At 44.2% G+C, this 23,282-nt stretch overlaps 2 protein-coding genes across 3 annotated transcripts in view; one reads left to right on the plus strand and one right to left on the minus strand.

The window, feature by feature from the left end:
- Positions 1–18,425, minus strand: part of SEC14L5 (SEC14 like lipid binding 5) — a 108,540-nt gene extending 90,115 nt beyond the window's left edge. The window contains exon 1 of one of the 2 annotated variants that reach the window (XM_077274261.1): positions 18,251–18,425. The gene's annotated coding sequence lies outside the window, so the exon portion shown is untranslated. Of the gene's footprint in view, positions 1–12,620; positions 12,677–18,250 lie in introns of those variants that run through there. The other variant, XM_077274260.1, reaches the window with a different exon arrangement.
- The window catches only part of PTX4 (pentraxin 4), a 30,947-nt gene continuing 20,885 nt past the window's right edge, over positions 13,221–23,282 (plus strand). The window contains exon 1 of the mRNA XM_077274262.1: positions 13,221–13,236. The gene's annotated coding sequence lies outside the window, so the exon portion shown is untranslated. The remainder of the gene's footprint in view (positions 13,237–23,282) is intronic.

The following is a 23,282-nucleotide window of genomic DNA, read 5'->3' on the forward strand; positions in this document are numbered from 1 at the left end:
CACGGGAGGGTACAGGCGTACCCAGGATACTACTACAGAGTCCGTCTGCCGGAGGGGCAGCGCACCGGCTCTGGTAACACATGGGTGTAATGTGACCCGGTCTCATAGATACCCACACGGCGAGCGGGAAGGAGCCGCCTGCAGCCTGACACCGGGCGGCTATTTTGGTGACGGAATAGTATGTGCTGCTGGGACCCTATAAAAACTGCCCTTACAGAACACGTCCCTTTAAAACAACAAAAAAAAAAATTGAATCCTCCCTCAGCTTTTCCAGCGTCCTGAATGGCAAATCTGTTAAAGTTTGGTGGAAACCAGTATGGCCACCAGCACAGCTCCAGCAGGCAGAATTAGGAATGGTCATTCTGGATTCTGGGAAAGTTCAGTAGGATTAATGGACTGTCACAGAAACCGGGTCCTGGTCGTTTTACTTTCATGTCCCCATTAGTTGACAGCAAGAAGAGATCTTGCAAATGGTAAAACACTATCGAAATAGGTCATCCTGCCCCCACGGCCCACCCGAAGTGAGGGTCTCGCCCCGTCCTGGCCTTACACATAATCCTACTTTATTAATGTCTCCGACATCTTCGCTTCCAACTTCTGTGAATTACGAGACGCTCATTCCACGGGCTACGGTTACACACAGGAGCTTTGTGACTTCGCCAGAGCCTCCCTGCTCCCCCCATATATTGGGTAACAAGTAGAGCCCTTCAGAGCTGAAATCACAAGTATCTTACACACCTGATCCTTCACCAGTCACTATAGGGCAACGCAGACATGAGCAACAGCCCGCAGCCGCAATACTACAACCATGTCCTGTCTGTGGTACGACCCAAGGAGGCTCAACTTGACCAATATGGGGGCTGTTTATCCTTCCTCAGACATCCCAGTGAGAATTTGTCATCCATTTGGACATTTCGAGGGGGCGTCTCACCTCTGATCCTGTCTTTCTAAATCATATAACATCGGAGATCATTCTTTGCTGATAAATTTAACACTTCTTCCATTTCTGTACAACCCTCCCTTCAAATCTTGCTTTTTACTTACTTGCAGTACCGCTTTTGACCACCACGCTCAACAAACCATTTCCTATTGAATCCAATGCAACAGCGCCTCCCTGAAGTTCCAAAAGTCTACTGATTTTCTCAATCCTTGTAACTTTAGATTTACAAACAATTATAAAAAAATAAATTACATCCTTATAACCAGAGATAAAAACTCTGCAATATCTGATCTTTAGAGCCTAAGTGATACAAACCCTTTAAATTGGCTGTAAATGGCGAGCTGGATGAATCAATGGGAGTATGGACGTTATAACAAAGGACCATTATGGGAATTTTTCACCAAGGCAAAAATAGCAAAAGATTTGTATTTCACCATACCGAGCCCAGATACAATTAAATGCCCAGTTTGGGGTGACATATATGGACACCAAGGGTATAACAATGGCATAAAGCGCCATGGAATAAATGGCGCTATGAAAAATGTATAATAATAATAATAATAATAAAAAAAGGAAAAATCCCAGATCAGCTTTTCTAGAAAGCAATAAAGTGGTCTCGTGTCAGATTTCCAGGCTCGTCTATCAGCCGATCAGTGCGCCACCTTCTCAAGGACAAGATCTTTCCACGGATACCGGACGATGGAAACTCGAATTACAGCTCAAAGGCGCAGAAAAAAGTAGGAAATGTCGGCGCGTGTTATAAATCTCCTGCTGATGCCGTCAGCCTCAAAGTCAATCTTCTCAAGGTTAGGAGGCAGTCTGGACTCCAGAAAAATCCTGAGAAAAGCAAACGAAATGTCCGAGTTCCATCCACTGTGTAACTAGGCTGCTTTACCATTCAGGAGCCTGGGAAAGCTGAGTGACATCCCATATGAAGATTGTTACTTCAGCCGGCTGTAACCCAGATTTCTTACAGTCCGTCACATAAGTATGAAGCCATTCAGTGTGTAACTAGGCTGCTTTACCATTCAGGAGTCTGGGAAAGATGAGTGGTGACAAACATGGCGGTTACTTTAGCTCCTACGAGGGATGTCACCCATGTTTTTTTACAGTCCACTACAGAGGAAGTTATAATTCATCCAATATGCACCTTGGCTGTTCAGGACCCCGGGAAAGCTGAGTGATGACTCACATGGCCACTAGTTCAGCTGTCTATTAACCAACTTTCTAAAAGTCCTGCAAAATGATGAAATAAAACTCCTATTGACTATTGTAACTAGGTTTATTACAGCTCAGGTGCTTGGAAAGCTGAGTGATGACTGATATGGCCACTCAATTATAAAGTCAATGTGTAACTAGGCTTCTCTACACTCAGGGGCTCGGAAAAGCTGGGTGATTACACTTATGGCCACAATTTAACCTCCCATATAAGTTGAAATCCATCATTCAATGCATATTAAACAGGTTTGTCATTTGGGGAGGAGGAAAAGCTGAGTGGTGACCCATATGGCCACTCTTTCCCATGGGTTATAAACAAGCTTTCTTAGAGCCCTGAATGGTAAATATGTCCTAGAAAGGTTTTTGTAGAGTTGTGAATCGCACACTGGCCGATCTATGTAGTCATAGAATAAATGGCAGCTTTGTCTTTCAGGGTCATAAAAAAGCTGAGTGATAACCTTTATAGAAGCCATTCCAAGCCCCACAATGGGTTGTATGAGCCAGCTTTCTTAAAATCAAGGATACAACCATGGGCAGCGTTGCCGTTCAGGGTCCTGGGAGAGCTGAGTGACACTGGCGTTTGCATTTGTTAATCTTGACATAAGCCGGCTTCACAAAGACGATCCAAGTGACAGGCGACACACAAATCATCCCGATCCCGCGGTCGGACGCTGACATGATAATACCGGGATTTGCATGACTGCAGCGAGCCATGGCGGCCACCGTGCAGCTGCAAAAATATTCATGCCCACTGGTCATATGGGAGGAGGGGGCAGAAAGTTTTGCATCCTGCGGATGTAGCTCCCAATGGCTTCTACCAGCACAAACCCCTTCTCCCCAATCATTAGCGCTGCACCAGTTACAGCAGAAGACCGGCGGATATGAGGGGCTGCGGGTGGGAGACAAGCGGCACGAGACAATGTCTCACCATCTGCCATCTTCAAGCACAGAGAACATTCTCATTTGGATCCACAGGCTGAAACCCCCTGTTACTTCTCACAGCAGAGGGTTTGTTACAATTGTATCCAGTCCATACGCTCATACATTGTAACAAACTATCTGCCCATGTGTGCAGCTCGCAGAGCATTGTGCAGACTGGATCCAATGGTAGCAGACCTGCAGCTGTGAGTAGTATCTGGTCCTGGATGATGACATTCTGGATAATTAATGCTGATCACTAATTACACCCCCATCCCTGGACCCCTGTGCACTGGCAGCGCTCACCAGCTCCACGTCAGTCCACTAGTGAGATGTCTCCTGCTATAACCTTCTCCCAGGTCCCATCTGTTCTCTCCCGTCACCTGTAAGTTCTCCAACTCTCATCATCCGCACCCTGGAGTCATCGTCTGTCAGCCACGGACCTGGAATCTCTGCGATCAATACCCAACGTCCAGCACTAGAATGATGGGCGGCAGTGGTGAGGGTCACTGCGGGTCACCCACCATCTGCACCTATCACTGCTCATCACTAAACATCTCCATCTGCCAATCACAGCTAAGCCCCGCCCACGAGGATCTATAACTGATCACAGCGACCAATAGTGGGTTACAGATGACCTGGGAGGGAACCTGGCAGCACCGCAACCAATCAAAGATCTCAGGTCTGTCCCTGGTGCTCAGGTATTATACGTCACTGGTGCACAGGTATTATACGTCACTGGTGCACAGGTATTATACCCCACTGGTGCTCAGGCATTATACCCCACTGGTGCTCAGGCATTATACCCCACTGGTGCTCAGGCATTATACCCCACTGGTGCTCAGGCATTATACCACACTGGTGCTCAGGCATTATACCCCACTGGTGCTCAGGTATTATACCCCACTGGTGCTCAGGTATTATACCCCACTGGTGCTCAGGTATTATACCCCACTGGTGCTCAGGTATTATACCCCACTGGTGCTCAGGCATTATACCCCACTGGTGCTCAGGTATTATACCACACTGGTGCTCAGGCATTATACCCCACTGGTGCACAGGTATTATACCCCACTGGTGCTCAGGCATTATACCCCACTGGTGCTCAGGCATTATACCCCACTGGTGCTCAGGCATTATACCCCACTGGTGCTCAGGCATTATACCCCACTGGTGCTCAGGTATTATACCCCACTGGTGCTCAGGCATTATACCCCACTCGTGCTCAGGCATTATACCCCACTCGTGCTCAGGCATTATACCGCACTGGTGCGCAGGCATTATACCGCACTGGTGCTCAGGCATTACACCCCATTGGTGCACAGGTATTAAACGTCATTGGTGCTCAGGCATTATACCCCACTGGTGCTCAGGCATTATACCACACTGGTGCTCAGGCATTATACGTCACTGGTGCACAGGTATTATACCACATTGGTGCACAGGTATTATACCCCACTGGTGCTCAGGCATTATACCCCACTGGTGCTCAGGCATTATACCCCACTGGTGCTCAGGTCTGTTCCTGGTGCACAGGTATTATACGTCACTGGTGCACAGGTATTATACGTCACTGGTGCACAGGTATTATACGTCACTGGTGCACAGGTTTTACACGTCACTGGTGCACAAGTATTATACCCCACTGGTGCTCAGGCATTATACCCCACAGATGCTCAGGCATTATACCCCACTGGTGCTCAGATATTATACCACACTGGTGCTCAGGTATTATACGTCACTGGTGCACAGGTATTATACCGCACTGGTGCTCAGGCATTATACCGCACTGCTGCTCAGGTATTATACCACACTGGTGCTCAGGCATTATACGTCACTGGTGCACAGGCATTATACCACACTGGTGCACAGGTATTATACGTCACTGGTGCTCAGGCATTATACGTCACTGGTGCTCAGGCATTATACCCCACTAGTGCTCAGGTATTATACCCCACTGGTGCTCAGGTATTATACCCCACTGGTGCTCAGGTATTATACCCCACTGGTGCTCAGGTATTATACGTCACTGGTGCACAAGTATTATACCCCACTGGTGCTCAGGCATTATACCGCACTGGTGCACAGGTATTATACCCCACTGGTGCTCAGATATTATACCACACTGGTGCTCAGGTATTATACGTCACTGGTGCACAGGTATTATACCCCACTGGTGCTGAGGCATTATACCACACTGGTGCTCAGGTATTATACCCCACTGGTGGGTGCTCAGGCATTATACCCCACTGGTGGGTGCTCAGGCATTATACCCCACTGGTGCTCAGGCATTATACCCCACTGGTGCTCAGGTATTATACCACACTGGTGCTCAGGCATTATACGTCACTAGTGCTCAGGCATTATGCGTCACTGGTGCTCAGGCATTATACGTCACTGGTGCTCAGGCATTATACGTCACTGGTGCTCAGGCATTATACGTCACTGGTGCTCAGGCATTATACCACACTGGTGCTCAGGCATTATACCACACTGGTGCTCAGGCATTATACGTCACTGGTGCTCAGGTATTATACCACACTGGTGCTCAGGTATTATACGTCACTGGTGCACAGGCATTATACCCCACTGGTGCTCAGGCATTATACCACACTGGTGCTCAGGCATTATACCACACTGGTGCTCAGGCATTATACCACACTGGTGCTCAGGTATTATACCCACTGGTGCTCAGGTATTATACCACACTGGTGCTCAGGTATTATACCACACTGGTGCTCAGGCATTATACCACACTGGTGCTCAGGTATTATACCCCACTGGTGCTCAGGTATTATACGTCACTGGTGCTCACGCATTATACGTCACTGGTGCTCAGGCATTATACGTCACTGGTGCTCAGGCATTATACCCCACTGGTGCTCAGGCATTATACCACACTGGTGCTCAGGTATTATACCCCACTGGTGCTCAGGTATTATACCCCACTGGTGCTCAGGCATTATACCCCACTGGTGCTCAGGTATTATACCACACTGGTGCTCAGGCATTATACCCCACTGGTGCACAGGTATTATACCCCACTGGTGCTCAGGCATTATACCCCACTGGTGCTCAGGCATTATACCCCACTGGTGCTCAGGCATTATACCCCACTGGTGCTCAGGCATTATACCCCACTGGTGCTCAGGTATTATACCCCACTGGTGCTCAGGCATTATACCTCACTGGTGCTCAGGCATTATACCCCACTGGTGCTCAGGCATTATACCCCACTGGTGCTCAGGCATTATACCCCACTCGTGCTCAGGCATTATACCCCACTCGTGCTCAGGCATTATACCCCACTCGTGCTCAGGCATTATACCGCACTGGTGCGCAGGCATTATACCGCACTGGTGCTCAGGCATTACACCCCATTGGTGCACAGGTATTAAACGTCATTGGTGCTCAGGCATTATACCCCACTGGTGCTCAGGCATTATACCACACTGGTGCTCAGGCATTATACGTCACTGGTGCACAGGTATTATACCACATTGGTGCACAGGTATTATACCCCACTGGTGCTCAGGCATTATACCCCACTGGTGCTCAGGCATTATACCCCACTGGTGCTCAGGTCTGTTCCTGGTGCACAGGTATTATACGTCACTGGTGCACAGGTATTATACGTCACTGGTGCACAGGTATTATACGTCACTGGTGCACAGGTTTTACACGTCACTGGTGCACAAGTATTATACCCCACTGGTGCTCAGGCATTATACCCCACTGGTGCTCAGGCATTATACCCCACTGGTGCTCAGATATTATACCACACTGGTGCTCAGGTATTATACGTCACTGGTGCACAGGTATTATACCGCACTGGTGCTCAGGCATTATACCGCACTGCTGCTCAGGTATTATACCACACTGGTGCTCAGGCATTATACGTCACTGGTGCACAGGCATTATACCACACTGGTGCACAGGTATTATACGTCACTGGTGCTCAGGCATTATACGTCACTGGTGCTCAGGCATTATACCCCACTAGTGCTCAGGCATTATACCCCACTGGTGCTCAGGTATTATACCCCACTGGTGCTCAGGTATTATACCCCACTGGTGCTCAGGTATTATACGTCACTGGTGCACAAGTATTATACCCCACTGGTGCTCAGGCATTATACCGCACTGGTGCACAGGTATTATACCCCACTGGTGCTCAGATATTATACCACACTGGTGCTCAGGTATTATACGTCATTGGTGCACAGGTATTATACCCCACTGGTGCTGAGGCATTATACCACACTGGTGCTCAGGTATTATACCCCACTGGTGGGTGCTCAGGCATTATACCCCACTGGTGGGTGCTCAGGCATTATACCCCACTGGTGCTCAGGCATTATACCCCACTGGTGCTCAGGTATTATACCACACTGGTGCTCAGGCATTATACGTCACTGGTGCTCAGGCATTATACGTCACTGGTGCTCAGGCATTATACGTCACTGGTGCTCAGGCATTATACGTCACTGGTGCTCAGGCATTATACGTCACTGGTGCTCAGGCATTATACCCCACTGGTGCTCAGGCATTATACCACACTGGTGCTCAGGCATTATACGTCACTGGTGCTCAGGTATTATACCACACTGGTGCTCAGGTATTATACGTCACTGGTGCACAGGCATTATACCCCACTGGTGCTCAGGCATTATACCACACTGGTGCTCAGGCATTATACCACACTGGTGCTCAGGCATTATACCACACTGGTGCTCAGGTATTATACCCACTGGTGCTCAGGTATTATACCACACTGGTGCTCAGGTATTATACCACACTGGTGCTCAGGCATTATACCACACTGGTGCTCAGGTATTATACCCCACTGGTGCTCAGGTATTATACGTCACTGGTGCTCAGGCATTATACCACACTGGTGCTCAGGCATTATACGTCACTGGTGCACAGGTATTATACCACATTGGTGCACAGGTATTATACCCCACTGGTGCTCAGGCATTATACCCCACTGGTGCTCAGGCATTATACCCCACTGGTGCTCAGGTCTGTTCCTGGTGCACAGGTATTATACGTCACTGGTGCACAGGTATTATACGTCACTGGTGCACAGGTATTATACGTCACTGGTGCACAGGTTTTACACGTCACTGGTGCACAAGTATTATACCCCACTGGTGCTCAGGCATTATACCCCACTGGTGCTCAGGCATTATACCCCACTGGTGCTCAGATATTATACCACACTGGTGCTCAGGTATTATACGTCACTGGTGCACAGGTATTATACCGCACTGGTGCTCAGGCATTATACCGCACTGCTGCTCAGGTATTATACCACACTGGTGCTCAGGCATTATACGTCACTGGTGCACAGGCATTATACCACACTGGTGCACAGGTATTATACGTCACTGGTGCTCAGGCATTATACGTCACTGGTGCTCAGGCATTATACCCCACTAGTGCTCAGGCATTATACCCCACTGGTGCTCAGGTATTATACCCCACTGGTGCTCAGGTATTATACCCCACTGGTGCTCAGGTATTATACGTCACTGGTGCACAAGTATTATACCCCACTGGTGCTCAGGCATTATACCGCACTGGTGCACAGGTATTATACCCCACTGGTGCTCAGATATTATACCACACTGGTGCTCAGGTATTATACGTCACTGGTGCACAGGTATTATACCCCACTGGTGCTGAGGCATTATACCACACTGGTGCTCAGGTATTATACCCCACTGGTGGGTGCTCAGGCATTATACCCCACTGGTGGGTGCTCAGGCATTATACCCCACTGGTGCTCAGGCATTATACCCCACTGGTGCTCAGGTATTATACCACACTGGTGCTCAGGCATTATACGTCACTGGTGCTCAGGCATTATACGTCACTGGTGCTCAGGCATTATACGTCACTGGTGCTCAGGCATTATACGTCACTGGTGCTCAGGCATTATACGTCACTGGTGCTCAGGCATTATACCCCACTGGTGCTCAGGCATTATACCACACTGGTGCTCAGGCATTATACGTCACTGGTGCTCAGGTATTATACCACACTGGTGCTCAGGTATTATACGTCACTGGTGCACAGGCATTATACCCCACTGGTGCTCAGGCATTATACCACACTGGTGCTCAGGCATTATACCACACTGGTGCTCAGGCATTATACCACACTGGTGCTCAGGTATTATACCCACTGGTGCTCAGGTATTATACCACACTGGTGCTCAGGTATTATACCACACTGGTGCTCAGGCATTATACCACACTGGTGCTCAGGTATTATACCCCACTGGTGCTCAGGTATTATACGTCACTGGTGCTCACGCATTATACGTCACTGGTGCTCAGGCATTATACGTCACTGGTGCTCAGGCATTATACCCCACTGGTGCTCAGGCATTATACCACACTGGTGCTCAGGCATTATACGTCACTGGTGCTCAGGTATTATACCACACTGGTGCTCAGGTATTATACGTCACTGGTGCACAGGCATTATACCCCACTGGTGCTCAGGCATTATACCACACTGGTGCTCAGGCATTATACCACACTGGTGCTCAGGCATTATACCAACTGGTGCTCAGGTATTATACCACACTGGTGCTCAGGTATTATACCACACTGGTGCTCAGGCATTATACCACACTGGTGCTCAGGTATTATACCCCACTGGTGCTCAGGTATTATACGTCACTGGTGCTCAGGCATTATACCCCACTGGTGCTCAGGTATTATACCCCACTGGTGCTCAGGCATTATACGTCACTGGTGCACAGGTATTATACCACACTGGTGCTCAGGCATTATACGTCACTGGTGCTCAGGTATTATATGTCACTGGTGCTCAGGTATTATACCCCACTGGTGCTCAGGCATTATACGTCATTGGTGCTCAGGCATTATACCCCACTGGTGCTCAGGTATTATACCACACTGGTGCTCAGGCATTATACCCCACTGGTGCTCAGGCATTATACGTCACTGGTGCTCAGGCATTATACCACACTGGTGCTCAGGTATTATACCACACTGGTGCTCAGGCATTATACGTCACTGGTGCTCAGGCATTATACCACACTGGTGCACAAGTATTATACCCCACTGGTGCTCAGGTATTATACGTCACTGGTGCTCAGGTCTGTCCCTGGTGCTCAGGTATTATACGTCACTGGTGCACAGGTATTATATGTCACTGGTGCACAGGTATTATACGTCACTGGTGCACAGGTATTATACGTCACTGGTGCTCAAGCATTATACCACACTGGTGCACAGGTATTATACCCCACTGGTGCTCAGATATTATACCACACTGGTGCTCAGGTATTATACGTCACTGGTGCACAGGTATTATACCCCACTGGTGCTCAGGCATTATACCGCACTGGTGCTGAGGCATTATACCACACTGGTGCTCAGGTATTATACCCCACTGGTGCTCAGGCATTATACCCCACTGGTGCACAGGTATTATACCCCACTGGTGGGTGCTCAGGCATTATACCCCACTGGTGCTCAAGCATTATACCCCACTGGTGCTCAGGCATTATACCCCACTGGTGCTCAGGTATTATACCACACTGGTGCTCAGGCATTATACGTCACTGGTGCTCAGGCATTATACGTCACTGGTGCTCAGGCATTATACGTCACTGGTGCTCAGGCATTATACGTCACTGGTGCTCAGGCATTATACCACACTGGTGCTCAGGCATTATACGTCACTGGTGCTCAGGTATTATACCACACTGGTGCTCAGGTATTATACGTCACTGGTGCTCAGGCATTATACCACACTGGTGCTCAGGTATTATACCCACTGGTGCTCAGGTATTATACCACACTGGTGCTCAGGTATTATACCACACTGGTGCTCAGGTATTATACCCCACTGGTGCTCAGGTATTATACGTCACTGGTGCTCAGGCATTATACCCCACTGGTGCTCAGGTATTATACCCCACTGGTGCTCAGGCATTATACGTCACTGGTGCTCAGGCATTATACCACACTGGTGCTCAGGTATTATACCCCACTGGTGCTCAGGTATTATACGTCACTGGTGCTCAGGCATTATACCCCACTGGTGCTCAGGTATTATACCCCACTGGTGCTCAGGCATTATACGTCACTGGTGCTCAGGCATTATACCACACTGGTGCTCAGGCATTATACCCCACTGGTGCTCAGGCATTATACCACACTGGTGCTCAGGCATTATACCACACTGGTGCTCAGGTATTATACCCCACTGGTGCACAAGTATTATACCCCACTGGTGCTCAGGTATTATACGTCACTGGTGCTCAGGTCTGTCCCTGGTGCTCAGGTATTATACGTCACTGGTGCACAGGTATTATACGTCACTGGTGCACAGGTATTATACGTCACTGGTGCACAGGTATTATACGTCACTGGTGCTCAGGCATTATACCCCACTGGTGCTCAGGCATTATACCCCACTGGTGCTCAGGTATTATACCCCACTGGTGCACAAGTATTATACCCCACTGGTGCTCAGGTATTATACGTCACTGGTGCTCAGGTCTGTCCCTGGTGCTCAGGTATTATACGTCACTGGTGCTCAGGCATTATACCACACTGGTGCTCAGGTATTATACCCCACTGGTGCTCAGGTATTATACGTCACTGGTGCTCAGGCATTATACCCCACTGGTGCTCAGGTATTATACCCCACTGGTGCTCAGGCATTATACGTCACTGGTGATCAGGCATTATACCACACTGGTGCTCAGGTATTATACCACACTGGTGCTCAGGCATTATACGTCACTGGTGCTCAGGTATTATATGTCACTGGTGCTCAGGTATTATACCCCACTGGTGCTCAGGCATTATACGTCACTGGTGCTCAGGCATTATACCCCACTGGTGTTCAGGTATTATACCACACTGGTGCTCAGGCATTATACGTCACTGGTGCTCAGGTATTATACCACACTGGTGCTCAGGCATTATACGTCACTGGTGCTCAGGCATTATACCCCACTGGTGCTCAGGTATTATACGTCACTGGTGCTTAGGCATTATACCACACTGGTGCTCAGGTATTATACCCCACTGGTGCACAAGTATTATACCCCACTGGTGCTCAGGTATTATACGTCACTGGTGCTCAGGTCTGTCCCTGGTGCTAAGGTATTATACGTCACTGGTGCACAGGTATTATACGTCACTGGTGCACAGGTATTATACGTCACTGGTGCACAGGTATTATACGTCACTGGTGCACAGGTATTATACGTCACTGGTGCTCAGGCATTATACCCCACTGGTGCACAAGTATTATACCCCCTGGTGCACACGTATTATAACCCACTGGTGCACAGGTATTATACCCCCCTAGTGCACAGGTATTATACCCCCCTCCCCCGATGCACAGGTATGATAGATACCCCCTGGTGCACAGGTATTATACATCACTGGTGACATGTATTATAACGCACTGGTGCACAGGTATTATATATCACTAGAGCACAGGTATTACACCCCCTAGTGCAGGGTGCCCCCCGCATACTCACACACCGCTCTCGCCCCTCTGTCCCGGCCGCCGGCGGCTCCTCTTCTCCTGTCAAACATTCTCGGTTCAACATCCCAAGCCACGCCCACACCATTGACATGTGGCTGTAACCCCGCCCATCACCATGGCAATAGAATACTAAAACCACTACAGCTTATGATTGGCTCATCCTTATAGCAAAGAACCAATAAACTGCAACCAATAGTCACACCCCTCCACAGAGGGCGGGCCTGCCAGTGAACCTGTCTCCTGTGGAGCGCCTCCCCCTTCCAGGCCACAATTTGGTATTATTCACAGATTTCCCTGTAAGATCCAAAGTGAAGGGCTGTACCATTGTGAGATGAGGAGGGGTGGTGAGATGAGGAGGGGTGGTGAGATGGACTTGTTACATTCACCTGTCCTGACACAGCAGCTCCTGACAGTGGGAGAGGAAACATGTGCCAGAGACCCCACAGCCCACCACATGACAGATCCATAATGCCCGTATACTGGGGAATGTGGTCACATGATTACATTAATCATATCATACATATCAAGTCATATCTCTTATCTGTCACCAACCATGTATCATCACACGGAGTACAGGCCGGACTATGCGCCCATCACTGACAGCACAGGTACAGCGGACCAGCCAGGGTCCTGACAGCACTGACAATGGCTGCCATCTGCTGGTGATAGCAGGAACTACACAGACCCTGCCATCTCTTCTAATCCCTGGAGGCATATGGGTATAGGGGCATTATTATAGTAGTTATATTCTATAGATAGGGGCAGTATTATAGTAGTTATATTCTATAGATAGGGGCAGTATTATAGTAGTTATATTTTATAGATAGGGGCAGTATTATAGTAGTTATATTCTATAGATAGGGGCAGTATTATAGTAGTTATATTCTATAGATAGAGGCAGTATTATAGTAGTTATATTTTATAGATAGGGGCAGTATTATAGTAGTTATATTCTATAGATAGGGGCAGTATTATAGTAGTTATATTCTATAGATAGGGGCAGTATTATAGTAGTTATATTTTATAGATAGGGGCAGTATTATAGTAGTTATATTCTATAGATAGGGGGCAGTATTATAGTAGTTATATTCTTGTACATAGGAGCAGTATTATAGTAGTTATATTCTTGTACATAGGGGCAGTATTATAGTAGTTATATTCTTGTACATAGGGAGCAGTATTATAGTAGTTATATTCTTGTACATAGGGGCAGTATTATAGTAGTTATATTCTTGTACATAGGGGGCAGCATTATAGTAGTTATATTCTTGTACATAGGAGCAGTATTATAGTAGTTATATTCTTGTACATAGGGGCAGTATTATAGTAGTTATATTCTTGTACATAGGAGGCAGTATTATAGTAGTTATATTCTTGTACATAGGGGCAGTATTATAGTAGTTATATTCTTGTACATAGGGAGCAGTATTATAGTAGTTATATTCTTGTACATAGGAGCAAAATTATAGTAGTTATATTCTTGTACATAGGAGCAGTATTATAGTAGTTATATTCTTGTACATAGGAGCAAAATTATAGTAGTTATATTCTTGTACATAGGAGCAGTATTATAGTAGTTATATTCTTGTACATAGGAGGCAGTATTATAGTAGTTATATTCTTGTACATAGGGGCAGTATTATAGTAGTTATATTCTTGTACATAGGGAGCAGTATTATAGTAGTTATATTCTTGTACATAGGAGCAAAATTATAGTAGTTATATTCTTGTACATAGGAGCAGTATTATAGTAGTTATATTCTTGTACATAGGAGCAAAATTATAGTAGTTATATTCTTGTACATAGGAGCAGTATTATAGTAGTTATATTCTTGTACATAGGAGCAGTATTATAGTAGTTATATTCTTGTACATAGGAGCAAAATTATAGTAGTTATATTCTTGTACATAGGAGCAGTATTATAGTAGTTATATTCTTGTACATAGGAGCAGTATTATAGCAGTTATATTCTTGTACATAGGAGGCAGTATTATAATAGTTATATTCTTGTACATAGGAGCAGTATTATAATAGTTATATTCTTGTACATAGGAGCAGTATTATAATAGTTATATTCTTGTACATAGGGAGCAGTATTATAGTAGTTATATTCTTGTACATAGGAGCAGTATTATAATAGTTATATTCTTGTACATAGGAGGCAGTATTATAGTAGTTATATTCTTGTACATAGGAGCAGTATTATAGTAGTTATATTCTTGTACATAGGAGCAGTATTATAGTAGTTATATTCTTGTACATAGGGGCAGTATTATAGTAGTTATATTCTTGTACATAGGGAGCAGTATTATAGTAGTTATATTCTTGTACATAGGAGCAGTATTATAGTAGTTATATTCTTGTACATAGGGGCAGTATTATAGTAGTTATATTCTTGTACATAGGGGGCAGTATTATAGTAGTTATATTCTTGTACATAGGAGCAATATTATAGTAGTTATATTCTTGTACATAGGAGCAGTATTATAGTAGTTATATTCTTGTACATAGGGGGCAGTATTATAGTAGATATATTCTTGTACATAGGAGCAGTATTATAGCAGTTATATTCTTGTACATAGGAGGCAGTATTATAGTAGTTATATTCTTGTACATAGGAGCAGTATTATAGTAGTTATATTCTTCTACATAGGGGCAGTATTATAGTAGTTATATTCTTGTACATAGGAGCAGTATTATAGTAGTTATATTCTTGTACATAGGAGCAGTATTATAGTAGTTATATTCTTGTACATAGGGGGCAGTATTATAGTAGTTATATTCTTGTACATAGGAGCAGTATTATAGTAGTTATATTCTTGTACATAGGGGCAGTATTATAGTAGTTATATTCTTGTACATAGGGAGCAGTATTATAGTAGTTATATTCTTGTACATAGGAGCAGTATTATAGTAGTTATATTTTTGTACATAGGAGGCAGTATTATAGTAGTTATATTTTTGTACATAGGAGGCAGTATTATAGTAGTTATATTCTTGTACATAGGAGCAGTATTATAGTAGTTATATTCTTGTACATAGGGAGCAGTATTATAGTAGTTATATTCTTGTACATAGGAGCAGTATTATAATAGTTATATTCTTGTACATAGGAGGCAGTATTATAATAGTTATATTCTTGTACATAGGAGCAGTATTATAATAGTTATATTCTTGTACATAGGGAGCAGTATTATAGTAGTTATATTCTTGTACATAGGAGCAGTATTATAATAGTTATATTCTTGTACATAGGAGGCAGTATTATAGTAGTTATATTCTTGTACATAGGAGCAGTATTATAGTAGTTATATTCTTGTACATAGGAGCAGTATTATAGTAGTTATATTCTTGTACATAGGGGCAGTATTATAGTAGTTATATTCTTGTACATAGGGAGCAGTATTATAGTAGTTATATTCTTGTACATAGGAGCAGTATTATAGTAGTTATATTCTTGTACATAGGGGCAGTATTATAGTAGTTATATTCTTGTACATAGGGGGCAGTATTATAGTAGTTATATTCTTGTACATAGGAGCAATATTATAGTAGTTATATTCTTGTACATAGGAGCAGTATTATAGTAGTTATATTCTTGTACATAGGGGGCAGTATTATAGTAGATATATTCTTGTACATAGGAGCAGTATTATAGTAGTTATATTCTTGTACATAGGGAGCAGTATTATAGTAGTTATATTCTTGTACATAGGAGCAAAATTATAGTAGTTATATTCTTGTACATAAGGGGCAGTATTATAGTAGTTATATTCTTGTACATAGGAGCAGTATTATAGTAGTTATATTCTTGTACATAGGGGCAGTATTATAGTAGTTATATTATTGTACATAGGGGGCAGTATTATAGTAGTTATATTATTGTACATAGGGGGCAGTATTATAGTAGTTATAGTCTTGTACATAGGGGCAGTATTATAGTAGTTATATTCCTGTACATAGGGAGCAGTATTATAGTAGATATATTCTTGTACATAGGAGCAGTATTATAGTAGTTATATTCTTGCACATAGGTGCAGTATTATAGTAGTTATTTACTTGTACATAGGGGCAGTATTAAAGTACTGTACTTATATTCTTGTACATAGGGAGCAGTATTATAGTAGATATATTCTTGTACATAGGAGCTGTATGATAGTAGTTATATTCTTGTGTACAGGAGCAGTATTATATTAGTTATATTCTTGTACATAGGGGCAGTATTATAGTAGTTATATTCTTGTACATAGGGGCAGTATTATAGTAGTTATATTCTTGTACATACGAGCAGTATTATAGTAGTTATATTCTTGTACATAGAGGCAGTATTATAGTAGTTATATTCTTGTACATAGGGGCAGTATTATAGTAGTTATATTCTTGTACATAGGAGCAGTATTATAGTAGTTATATTCTTGTACATAGGAGCAGTATTATAGTAGTTATATTCTTGTACATAGGAGCAGTATTATAGTAGTTATATTCTTGTACATACGAGCAGTATTATAGTAGTTATATTCTTGTACATAGGAGCAGTATTATAGTAGTTATATTCTTGTACATAGGAGCAGTATTATAGTAGTTATATTCTTGTACATAGGGGCAGTATTATAGTAGTTATATTCTTGTACATACGAGCAGTATTATAGTAGTTATATTCTTGTACATAGGAGCAGTATTATAGTAGTTATATTCTTGTACATAGGGGCAGTATTATAGTAGTTATATTCTTGTACATAGGAGCAGTATTATAGTATATTCTTGTACATAGGAGCAGTATCAAAGTAGTTATATTCTTGTACATAGGGGGCAGTATTATAGTAGTTATATTCTTGTACATAGGGGCAGTATTATAGTAGTTATATTCTTGCACATAATAGCAGTATTATAGTAGTTATATTCTTGTACATAGGGGCAGTATTATAGTAGTTATATTCTTGTACATAGGAGCAGTATTATAGTAGTTATATTCTTGTACATAGGAGCAGTATTATAGTAGTTATATTCTTGTACATAGGGGCAGTATTATAGTAGTTATATTCTTGTACATACGAGCAGTATTATAGTAGTTATATTCTTGTACATAGGAGCAGTATTATAGTAGTTATATTCTTGTACATAGGGGCAGTATTATAGTAGTTATATTCTTGTACATAGGGAGCAGTATTATAGTAGTTATATTCTTCTACATAGGGGCAGTATTATAGTAGTTATATTCTTGTACATAAGGGCAGTATTATAGTAGTTATGTTCTTGCACATAGGGGCAGTATTATAGTAGTTATATTCTTGTACATAGGGGGCAGTATTATAGTAGTTATATTATTGGACATAATGAACAGTATTATTTTAGTTCTATAAGCAGATTTTTATTTTTTCTATGGGGCCAGTATTACGGTATTATATTACATTACTCAGCAGTTACACCTCATGTGCTCTTTCCTTGGTTAATAAAATCTGGAATTCTTTCTCCGCATTGAGAATAATGAAGTTTCTTTGCGTTCTCTTTCGCTGAGGGTCGCGTCTCTTTGGGGTGACCATTAGTTATGGAGCAGTAGCCTCCATATAAATACGTGATAATGTGTATGATGATGATGATTAGGGAGATGATGGAATAGTTACCGGTGCTGCAGTGTAAGGTTCGGGGATCCTGGGCGTCTCCATGGAAGGCTGTTACCTGGCTGGGACTGCAGAGGATGGGAAGTCACGGGACGCTCGGTGCCAGCATCAGTCAGACGAGAGCTTCTGTCATATCCCAGGCTGCCAGCCCAGCGCTTTGTTAAGCCGCTGCAAACTCCAGCGTGCCGAGCCAGCAGATTTCTCCCTGAATAAGTGTATTGAGTGCTGGCAGCGTGGTGACATCATGCAGCCGGGAGTGAGGATGGGTCCAGCTATTATCAGGCCCTTAACACCTTTTCTATTGATTTTTACACCCATTCACCAATGAACGTCCTTAGGACGAGAAGTAGATGAAAAACACTAAGTCCCTTATTACGAGTCATTGGCAGCCATGTTGGACTTGCTGGGACTGATGATGGTCAGAGATCTGGATTTTTTTTTACCCAAATGCGAGTATTTGGGGCAGGGCCGGACTGGCCATCGGGCATTTCTGGCAAATGTCAGAAGGGCCGGTGGCAGTCATGGGCCGCTCGCCAGCGCCGACTCCCCCCCGCCACCGACTCACCCCTCGCCAGCGCCGCCACATTCAACTATACCGGCGTCTATGACATTCTATGGGGGCTGTGCTGCATTACATTCTATGGGGGCTGGCCGCATTACATTCTATGGGGGCTGTGCTGTGTTACATTCTATGGGGATGGGCTGCATTATATTCTATGTGGGCTGGCTGCATTACATTCTATGGGGGCTGTGCTGTGTTACATTCTATGGGGACGGGCTGCATTATATTCTATGTGGGCTGGCTGCATTACATTCTATGGGGGCTGGCTGCATTACATTCTATAGGGCTGGCTACATTACATTCTATGGAGGATGGCTACATTACATTCTATGGAGGATGGCTACATTACATTCTATGGGGGATGGCTGCATTATATTCTATGGGGGGCTGTATTACATTCTATGGGGGCTGTATTATATTCTATGGGGAGGTGGGCTGTATTACATTCTATGGGGTGCTGTATTATCTATGGAGGGGATACATTATATTCTATGGGGGCTGCATTATGCTCTATGAGGGGGCTACCATATATTATATATGCAGGGGCTGCATTATACTATATGAGGGGGCTGCATTATATTCTCTGGGGGGTTACATTATACTCAGGGGGCTACAATATATTTTGTGGGGTGGCTTCATTATATTCTGTAGGGTGGTGGCTGCATTATACTATATATGTGGGCTGCATTATACTGTATCAAGGACTATGGGGAATACATTATACTATATGAAGAACTATGGGGTGCATTATACTATGGGAAGAGAATTGTACTACATGAATGACAATGGCATAAGTTCTAAAGCGCTGCGGAATATGTTGGCGCTATATAAATAAAAATTATTATTATTATTATTATTAATGGCGGGGCATTATACTATATGGAGCACTATGAGGAGTGTATTATACTATTTGGAGGACTGAGGAGTGTATTATACTATATGGAGGACTGTGGCAGTACACTATACTATATGGAGGACTGAGGAGAGTATTATACTATATGGAGGACTGAGGAGAGTATTATACTATATGGAGGACTGAGGTGCACATTATAATATATGGAGGACTATGGGGTGTATTATACTAAACAAGCAAAATGCTGCCTATTCATCGAGTGATTGGATTGTTTATGTGGGAACAAAAATCCTTGTTCTCAGCAGCACATCGCCGGTGTAAACTGTAGATGTGCTGCTGATAACATGATACTGTATGGGGACAGATGGATCTAATTGTGATTGTTCTGTTCCCTTCATTCTTTCTCAGTTGGTGTAAAGAGGCCGGGAAACAAGCGAACGACTTCAGTATTGTCGATCACACTCGTTAGTGGCCTGAGATCAGCGCATGTAAATACAGCAGAAATTCTTCGCAGGGAGACCAGGCAAGGATGATGACAGTTGTAGTTAGCACCCGGCGCCTGGGAATAGCGCTAACTCTGCTGCTTTTCCCAGCCGCCAAAGCATTTAATTCTGGTATGTGTAATGATTTTTAGGGTTGATGTCAGCTGCGTAATGTCAGCTGCTATCAATCCCTGGTGTAAGTAGTGGAGAGGTGCCTATCAGACACCCCCACTAATAGCCCAGACCTAGCGAGACCCAGCGACTCTGAAGAGCGGTGACGGTAGTAACAGTACCGCTCTTCACAGTCGCCGAGCTCAGTGCAAGACCTAGAATATCTGAAGAGCGGTGATGTTACTGATGTCACAGCTCTTCAGAGTCACCGGGTCTCGTGCTGCGCAGCGGAACCAAAAGTGGCTGCAGGCAAAGTGTATGGAGCATCAGAATGAGGTTCCACAGCCTTTGGTCGTCTCATCCCTTCATTATCTACGAGATCCACCTACATAACTGGATGTGCGGCTTTTCTTGGTACTGCAACTAAAAGCCATAAATAGGACTGGGCTGTAATGCTGGATACAGCTGTGATTATATGTTATACACTCACTGGCCACTTTATTAGGTACACCATGCTAGTAACGGGTTGGACCCCTTTTGCCTTCAGAACTGCCTCAATTCTTCGTGGCATAGATTCAACAAGGTGCTGGAAGCATTCCTCAGAGATTTTGGTCCATATTGACATGATGGCATCACACAGTTGCCGCAGATTTGTCGGCTGCACATCCCAAAGATGCTCCATACAAGGCAGGATGGATCCATGCTTTCATGTTGTTTACGCCAAATTCTGACCCTACCATCCGAATGTCGCAGCAGAAATCGAGACTCATCAGACCAAGCAACGTTTTTCCAATCTTCTACTGTCCAATTTCGATGAGCTTGTGCAAATTGTAGCCTCAGTTTCCTGTTCTTAGCTGAAAGGAGTGGTACCCGGTGTGGTCTTCTGCTGCTGTAGCCCATCTGCCTCAAAGTTCGACGCACTGTGCGTTCAGAGATGCTCTTAGGCCTACCTTGGTTGTAACGGGTGGCGATTTGAGTCACTGTTGCCTTTCTATCAGCTCGAACCAGTCTGCCCATTCTCCTCTGACCTCTGGCATCAACAAGGCATTTCCGCCCACAGAACTGCCGCTCACTGGATTTTTTTTCTTTTTCGGACCATTCTCTGTAAACCCTAGAGATGATTGTGCGTGAAAATCCCAGTAGATCAGCAGTTTCTGAAGTACTCAGACCAGCCCTTCTGGCACCAACAACCATGCCACGTTCAAAGGCACTCAAATCACCTTTCTTCCCCATACTGATGCTCGGTTTGAACTGCAGGAGATTGTCTTGACCATGTCTACATGCCTAAATGCACTGAGTTGCCGCCATGTGATTGGCTGATTAGAAATTAAGTGTTAACAAGAAGTTGGACAGGTGTACCTAATAAAGTGGCCAGTGAGTGTATAGTCGTGTTACACTCCCCTCACTTCTTGTAACCTACAAGTGGACAAAGATATTATACAGTCACCATGTGACAAGTGGGCCTGTGTAACTTCAAATGCCAGGGCTGAATTTTAGTCCCAGTCCGGCCCTGCTTTGGGGGTAAAAATTATTTTAGCATTTGGGTTTCATTAAAAATTTTGCACCGTTTTGCTTTTCCAGGCCCTTTTTTTCTGTCCACATTGAACCTTGATGTGGTCAGAAATCAGCTGAGAGGAGCTCAGAAAGTGACAGATACGGGCGTTACTAACGCTGCCAATGGACCATCAGAAGGCACTCACTGATGGATCCTCAGTTAACTCATTCTGCAGCCAGTGATTGATAATGTGACATGGAGGCTGCAGGAGGCAAAATTATTAATGAAACCCAATTGCAAAAATCATTTTTAGCCTCAAATATAGGGTAATCTGAAAGTAAAAAAAAAAAGTCCCCAAAGGTGAAAACCCCTACAACGAAAAGTATTTAGCTCACCCAACTGCACCCAAGTCCAGAAAGGATGCTCGGACCACCCCATATTGTGACTGTTGCACGAACAACGATGACGGGGGCCATCCTCTATGTGTACAGGAAAGAAGGTTTAATCATCTACACAAATGGAGATTCTTTACTGTAAGAGCAGTGAGACTATGGGTTCTTTAGTGTACGAGCAGTGAGACTATAGATTCTTACTGTAAGAGCAGAGAGACTATGGATTCTTTACTGTAAGAGCAGAGACTATGGGTTCTTACTGTAAGAGCAGAGAGACTATGGGTTCTTTACTGTAAGAGCAGAGAGACTATGGTTTCTTTACTGTAAGAGCAGAGACACTATGGTTTCTTTACTGTAAGAGCAGAGACTATGGGTTCTTACTGTAAGAGCAGAGACTATGGGTTCTTACTGTAAGAGCAGAGACTATGGGTTCTTTACTGTAAGAGCAGAGAGACTATGGGTTCTTTACTGTAAGAGCAGTGAGGCTATGGGTTCTTTACTGTAAGAGCAGAGACTATGGGTTCTTTACTGTAAGAGCAGTGAGACTATGGGTTCTTTACTGTAAGAGCAGAGAGACTATGGATTCTTTACTGTAAGAGCAGAGACTATGGGTTCTTACTGTAAGAGCAGAGAGACTATGGGTTCTTTACTGTAAGAGCAGAGAGACTATGGGTTCTTTACTGTAAGAGCAGAGAGACTATGGTTTCTTTACTGTAAGAGCAGAGACTATGGGTTCTTACTGTAAGAGCAGAGACTATGGGTTCTTACTGTAAGAGCAGAGACTATGGGTTCTTTACTGTAAGAGCAGAGAGACTATGGGTTCTTTACTGTAAGAGCAGTGAGGCTATGGGTTCTTTACTGTAAGAGCAGAGACTATGGGTTCTTTACTGTAAGAGCAGTGAGACTATGGGTTCTTTACCGTAAGAGCAGTGAGACTATTGATTCTTTACTGTGAGAGCAGAGAGACTATGGGTTCTTTACTGTAAGAGCAGAGAGACTATGGGTTCTTTACTGTAAGAGCAGAGAGACTATGGGTTCTTTACTGTAAGAGCAGTGAGGCGGGTTCTTTACTGTAAGAGCAGTGAGGCTATGGGTTCTTTACTGTAAGAGCAGAGAGACTATGGGTTCTTTACTGTAAGA

This window comes from Ranitomeya variabilis, chromosome 7 (genome assembly GCF_051348905.1).
Source record: "Ranitomeya variabilis isolate aRanVar5 chromosome 7, aRanVar5.hap1, whole genome shotgun sequence".
Lineage (NCBI taxonomy): Eukaryota > Metazoa > Chordata > Amphibia > Anura > Dendrobatidae > Ranitomeya > Ranitomeya variabilis.